Source organism: Grammomys surdaster, unplaced genomic scaffold, assembly GCF_004785775.1.
Source record: "Grammomys surdaster isolate TR1022 unplaced genomic scaffold, NIH_TR_1.0 123781, whole genome shotgun sequence".
NCBI lineage: Eukaryota > Metazoa > Chordata > Mammalia > Rodentia > Muridae > Grammomys > Grammomys surdaster.
Genome location: NW_021618943.1, coordinates 161,729 through 169,316, shown reverse-complemented (window position 1 = coordinate 169,316; position 7,588 = coordinate 161,729). Strand labels below are relative to the sequence as shown.

Here is a 7,588-nt window from a genome sequence, read left to right as displayed (position 1 = left end):
ACCACCTACCTTTATTGATAGAACTCTATACCATCATGCCTCTCTGTTTGGAAGACAGACAAGTAGTAACTGAAAGGTCAGAAATATCACATTTCAGGTGTCACTTCAGTTATTTTGTAAGAGTCATGAATTCTGTTTTTATTTTGTATACAAGCATAGGTAACATTGCTCAAGTTCACATTTTTCCTGGTATAGTTCCCTCAGTTGTTTGGAAGAGAACTTGAAAACAGGTTGCATGGAAATGGGCAAAGGAAGGTTTCTCTGATATTGTGTTTCAGAGTATTGGGCAAGAGTCAGAATTTGGTCTTGGAAAACAGATAATGGGATGAATCTTTGGACAGACTACTTAGTCTTCTGGAGGACTGGCCTGTGGTTAAGTAGGGGGTTTCTGTCTTAGTTCAGAGCTCAGACACAGAGATGGGGTAAGAAGGGAAGGGAAGATGGAAATGTTCTTTTGTATCTACAGGAGGCCTGAATAGGTGAGAAGAAACTGCAGTCCTAAGGGCACCCTTGGGTATTGGGTCTCAGGGAACAGAAAGTGAGGAAGGTCTGGCAGGATGCTACATGGTTTCATACCCAACATCTTAATACAGAGGCATCAGGATCTCAGAGATCATTCATTTGCTTCTACATTTACTTCAGTTGTTGTTGTTATTCGACTGTGAATGACTGTTTGCTTATTGGATAAAAAGTGCTAGTGGCTGGGCAGGGAAGTTAGTAAGCATTCATTTTGAAGTACACACTTACACTCTTGTTGTAATCATGCTTACTTATGTACATATATACTGGAACTTTTAGGAAGCAGTGACCTATGATGACGTGCATGTGAACTTCATTCCAGAAGAGTGGGCTTTGCTGGATCCTTCTCAGAAGAGTCTCTACAAAGATGTGATGTTGGAGACCTATAGGAATCTCACAGCTATAGGTAATATAATGTTTTTTTCTCTGTTTGTTTGTTTGTTTTTAGCTATTGAAATGTAGGCACACTTGTTTCTTTGTTATTGTTATCTGTTTCTGTAATTTCAGTTGAGAATGAGGAAAAATAAGGTGAATAAACAGAGATGTTTCTAAAGTTCACTCAAGTTGATAATTTAAATGTCTAATTTCCAATAATGTAACATACTTTCTCTGGCACCATGTTTTAGGCCACGTTTTGGAAGACCATACTATTGGTGAACATTTTCCAGGTTCAAGAAGAAATGGAAGGTAATTTTCATGTGTAAGCTCATAAGAAAGTGTCTATGAATAAAGTTTAATATGTGCTACAAGTTGTAAAGAAAAGGTGTAGGGTAAAATATGCACTGGATTAAGCTATAGATGATTATTAAATCTCACAAAATCATGTATGTCTATGGCAGACATCCAGTTTGTGTTTGCAAGGTGTTCCTTAATTTCAAAAACACAAAACAAAGGGTTAACAGATATGTCACTATTTGAATCAAGCTCAGTAGAATCATGTTCTAGAACTGCCAATCTGTTCAGTCTCATACAACCTAGCTATTGTAAAAGGGAAACAGATTTATTAGGTGATAAGCATATGTCTAGAACCTTGTAATAAGCAAATAATCCAGAGTGAATCTGTTGCTAGCCATATACTTGTATTAAGCATTGCTCAATTTATTGAGATGGACAATTTATGAGATTTAAGGATGGATTTGTGGAGAAACTTTAATCTCTGTACCACATCAATATGAGATAAAACGTCAAACTCTGTGAATGTAATGGGGAACCCTTTCACTTCTTATTCTTTTTTTTCTAATATGGATGACATAGATCATGATGGATACAACCCATTTGAGCATGAAAATAATGAAAGAAACAACATACCTTTCTCTTTTTCAGAACAATTAGCAGATATATAGTACTGCCCACTTTGAATAGACATTTCTAAATATGCTAAAAGTTTATAAATAATTAGTTTCCCAATATTATTGAGAATATTTACTGCTGAAAATATTTATGAGAATTATGGAAGTAGTAATGTTGTCTGTTAGCATTGGTTTATATTCCAATTGTTGTATTATTCACATAATAGCAAAATTTATGAATGCAGTCAGTGTGCTGAAGCTCTGAATTCTTTCTATTCTCTTCAAATATGTGAATAACCTCTTATAAAAAATATGTGATAAATGTGAGCCATGTAATCAATACTCCTCCCATTCCATGCATCTTCAAAGATGTACACCAACCAATAATGATTGACGACACCGTTGAATGTTAACAAAGTAATATTATGGTAAGATCAGACTACCATTACAATTTGGTTAAATTGTAAATGAATTTATACAGATAAAAACACTCATCAGTATAGTCAATGTGAGAAAGTTTCATATCTGCCAATTTCTTTGCAGGCATGAAAGAAGTTGTTTTGGGGAGCAACCCTCTGAGACTGCTCAATGTGCTAAAGCTTTTGCATATCAGAGTCATACTCAAAGGCATGAAAGAACTCATAATGGACAGAAACCCTATGAATGTAACCAATGTGGTAAAACTTTTGCAGATAGCAGTGTTCTCAAATGTCATAAAAGAACACATACAGGGGAGAAACCCTATGAATGTAACCAGTGTGGTAAAGCTTTTGCTGGAATCAGTGGTCTCAAATATCATATAAGAACACATACAGGAGAGAAATCCTATGAATGTAACCAATGTGGTAAAACTTTTGCATATAGCAGTGTTGTCCAATGTCATAAAAGAACACGTACAGGGAAGAAAGCCTATGATTGTAACCAATGCAGTAAAGCCTTTGCACACAGCAGTGGTCTCAAATATCATAAAAGAACACATACAGGGGAGAAACCTTATGAATGTAACCAATGTGGTAAAGCCTTTGCACAAATCAGTAGTATTGAATATCATAAAAGAAAACATAGTAGAGAAAAACCCTGTGAATGTAACCAATGTGGTAAAGCCTTTGCACACAGCAGTGGTCTCAAATATCATAAAAGAACACATACAGGAGAGAAACGCTATGAATGTAACCAATGTGGTAAAGCCTTTGCTGGAAGCAGTGGTCTCTATTATCATAAAAGAATACATACAGGGGAGAAACGCTATGAATGTAACCAATGTGGTAAAGCCTTTGTTGGAAGCAGTGGTCTCAATTATCATAAAAGAACACATACAGGGGAGAAACCCTATGAGTGTAACCAATGTGGTATAAGCCTTTGCACAAAGCAGTAGTCTCAAATATCATAAAAGAACACATTCAGGAGAAAAACCTTATGAATGTAACCAATGTGATAAAGCCTTTGCTTATAGCAGTGTTCTCCAAAGTCATGAAAGAACATATACAGAGGAGAAGCCCTATGAATGTAACCAATGTGGGAAAGCCTTTGCTGGAAGCAGTGGTCTCAAATATCATAAAAGAAAGCATACACGGGAGAAACCATATTAATGTAACCAATCTGGTAGAACTTTTTCACAAATCAAGAGTCTTAATACACATAAAAGAACACGTCTTTGAGCAAAACCCTTTGAGTGTATCTAATGTGGTAAAGCTTTTTCACAAAGCAGTCATCACCACAATCATAAAAAGACACATAAAGCAATTTTCAAATGTGAGCAATGTAGTTTTAAACCTTTCTCACAATGCAGTGTCCTCCAAATATATAAAGGACTATATACTTGAGAGAATCCCTGTGTTCTGAAGCTCTTCTATGTCCCAATCATCTTTAAATATATAAAAGAATTTGTACTTGAGAGAAATCCTCTGAATGTAACTAATGTGGTAAAGCCTTTGCACAAAAGAGTCATCTAGAACATCAAAGGATACTCGCTGTAGAGAAACCCTCTGAATATAAGCACTGTGGTAGACTTTTGCAAGTCACAGTAGTCTCCAAGTAAATAAAAGAAGACACTCTGAAGAGAATCTCTATGAATGCCATCTACAGGATAAAGCCTTTGTACATTACAATCTTCTTCAAGTGAATAAAAGAAGACATACAGGTGAGAATGTAAGCAATGTGGTAAAGCCTTCATATGTCAGTCATATTCAAAGCCACAAAAGAAACCATAATGTAGAGAAATCCTGTACATGTATGTAATATGATGAAGCCTATGCCCACTTCTATAGACTTCACCAACATGAAACAATCCATACTGCTTAGAAATTTATGAATACATTTAATATTGTGAAGCCTTTTCAAATTTCTCAAGTTTTCATCAGCATGAAAGAGAAACCCTATGAATTCATTCAATATGGGGAAGCCTTTATAAATTATTACAGACTTCATCATCATGAAAGCACTCATAATGGAGAGTAAGTCTATAAGTGTAAACAATATGGTAGAGGCTTTCTGGTATGGGGTCCTCTCAGATCCAACACCACTAAGTCTCAGGTAATGCAAGTGACAGGATTTCATGGTAATAAAGCTGCTGCTGGATCATGACATAATCTGAACATAATGTGTGACTTGTAACACACACATTTCCCCAAGTGAGCCAGAATGTTATAGAGCTGCCATACTGCAGTCAAAAATGTTAACCCACAATTATTAATGTCTCAAAGAAGTGGAGGAACAAAAGCAGAGAAGACACTGAGCAAAAGTGACCTGCCCAAATTGAGAGCTATCTCAATGGGTGGCCCCAAAGTCTGACACTGATGCTATAGTCTGCTGACAGACAGAACTGACATGACTGACTTCCAAGAGGCCCACTAAACAGGTGAAAGAGTCAGATGCAGATATTTACATGCAATCAATGGACAGAAACTGGTGACCCATGAGGTTGAATTAGGGAAAAGCTGGAAGAAGTTGAGGAGGAGGTTGACTATATAGGAAGTCAAGCAGTTTGAACTTGCCTGTACCCATGGGATTTCTCAGACATTGAGCCACCAACCAGGTAGCATAAACCACCTGATACACAGCAGAGGACTGCTGGGTCTGGACTCAATCAGAGAAGATGCAAGTGACCTTCCAGAAACTTGGGGCCCCAGGTAGTGGAGAGGAGTGTTGGTGTGGAGGTTGTGCATAGGGACACCTTGGAGACAGGGGGAGGAGTAGTATGAAGAAGAATTGGGGGATGGACAAGGAGGGGTATAAAATCTGAATTGTAAAAAAAGATTGAACAATAATTGTAAAGAATAAGAAAAAAGAAACTTATAAAAATGAGGAGTAAACACCAGAAACTTCTGTGCCAAGTTACAACTACATTTTCCCAATAATCAGGATTTCAGAATAGGGACTTATGTAGTTGATAGTGTCAACTGTTATAGAATGTGTTTTACAGTTTAAACAATCATATTGATTTGATCTTTGGTGGTAAAGAACAGGTGTTATGTTTTGAGGAGCACAAGATGAATGGCAGAAGACACTGTTAGAGACAGTCTTTGTGTTTTCAAGAATGAAAGACGAGTAAAGGGACTGAGTGGGAAGTCTGTAACTCTCTCATGCCTGGAAGCAGGAACATAAGTTTCACCATGTCAGTAAATGGAGGATAATAAAAAAAAGGCAATACTTAAAGAGTGGCATTTTGTTTTGTTTTCTGCTTATTCCTTTTTTTTTCTTATAATTTATTTTTTCTCAAATCGTAATTCATTCACACAGGGGTTATAAACACAGAAAGGCAGGATGTGGGGAAGGGAATGTCACTGGAGTGTGGGTGTTCAGGGGGAATACAGATATCTTCAGAACTGGGTATTGGCTGGGTGAAGGTTCAGGGGACAAGTCACTATGACTCTGCCTATGACTCGCTTGTTCTTATCGAGGTAGGTATTGTCTGCCAAGGCTACCTATTTACAAGGCCTATGACTACTCAGGCTTGTAAATTTCCACAAAAGCTGCCTGTTTACATTAGCTTATAGCCATCTGTTTCAATGTTTTTCCACAGAGACCCAAGACTTGGTGTTAGTATACATGTATGACAGCCCTATTGCTGATTTTAGGCCTATGGCTGATTTTAGGCCTTCAGTGTGTAAGCAGGGATGCCCCTGACATCTCCTCCCTTCTCTAAGTATAGAAGGGCTGTGGCAATTCTAATCTTGCGAAGGCAGCGATAGAGGCCTGACCTCCAGTATTTGAAGGGGACCTTGTAATGGCTCCTGTCCCCCTGTCATTGTCCAGTGAGGCATGTGGGCCATACCCATCCTGATGTCATTTTCCTGGAGATGGGATACTTTTGACATCAACCCCTATGCAGTCAGGCTTGTCCCTCAGGGAACCCAGAGAGATATTTTTAACTTTGATTTATATTCCCTTGCAGTGCTTAGCCTCACAGGCTAAGCAAGAATTCAGATCACCTGTCAGAGGGGGTTCTGGGTGGCCCCTCTCTGCTTGGTCTAGGGGCAGAAGTCCCCCCTTTTAGGTTGGGTGGAGATGGGTTTTGGGAACACCCTGTATAAAGTTACAACCTCATCTTGAGCCTCATGGTCCTCCACAGCTAACTTATGATAATGTGTCTGAGTAGATTTTGCTACCAAATTATTTATCTGTTGTATCAAAGAGTTAGTCCGCCTATTTGAGGCCCAGGGACCAGCAGAAAAAAGCAAAAAGAACCCAAATAATGGTCCCAAGATGGGAGGAAATAGGGTTGACAACCTTGGAGAGGCTGAAAACCAATTCTTGTACCAGCATTCAGCTGTCTCTTTCTCTCTCTGATTTTTCTTAGGGCCTTCACTGACCTATTTCATGCTCTCTTTAACCCTCCTTGTCTTGTCTATGTAAAGGTAACCTTCTTCTTTAAGGGCTGTACACAGTCAAGAGCTGTGCACAGCCTTTTCTATTGTAATAGAGTAAATCAAGTCCAATAAGGATCTTTGCGATTTTAGGAGGTCTCTTCAGACAGCGAAATGAGGGATTTATTCAGATTAGTGATATCAATCCCTAGCTGTTTGATATTCTAGTCAGTGGCCCTTCAAAGGTCTGAGTAGTATAAGTTTGGAGGCCATCATCTGGATTAGAACTTCTAACTGCAGACATCACAGGTGATTCAATTTTACCTGGAAAGGAAAAAGAAGGGAATTCTCAGGGAGATTTCTCTTCCCTGGATGTAAATTGTTATTCATCGTATTTATGGTTGGGCCTGGCTTTGTGGGGGTATCTACTTTTTTCATTGATCTTTTTGGTACCCAGTTAGCTGTGCCTTCTGTGGTATCAAACAAGCATAGCAATCCTTAGCCCTGTAAGGGAACTGGGTCTGGGCCATTCCCTTTAAGGGTAAGAGGGTCCTTCCCCATATCTGTGGCAAAGTTTTGTTGGGCTCGATGGTGCCAGAAGTAGTCAGCAGCAGGTTTGCCATGAGCTTTCAGCTTTAGAGAGATAAAAGTGAACAAGCCATGATGGAGAGTATTTCAGGGGGACTCCTTCTGAGAGGGTACCGTTCCCCTTCTTTTGTTTTTAAAACCAATTTCTCAGAGTTCCTGTAAAATCAGGGCAGAAGCGCCAACAGTTGCTCCTTCCACACTCAGAGAGTCATGAAGACCCTATTTAAGGATATATAAATCTATATTAATAATCTTTTGTCAAAGGACTGTTATAGCACTGCCAACAACTAATCAGACTATAGAATATATCGATTAGTAATAGCTTCTTCTACTTTTTGTGAGATTACCTCTCTTTTGTCAATTAATTGTTGAGGAAAATTAGGATTT

At 38.5% G+C, this 7,588-nt stretch overlaps 1 pseudogene; it reads left to right on the top strand.

Moving 5' to 3' along the window:
* Positions 1-876: 876 nt before the first annotated feature.
* On the top strand, positions 877-4,134 carry LOC114636375 (annotated as a pseudogene).
* The last annotated feature ends 3,454 nt before the right edge of the window (positions 4,135-7,588 follow it).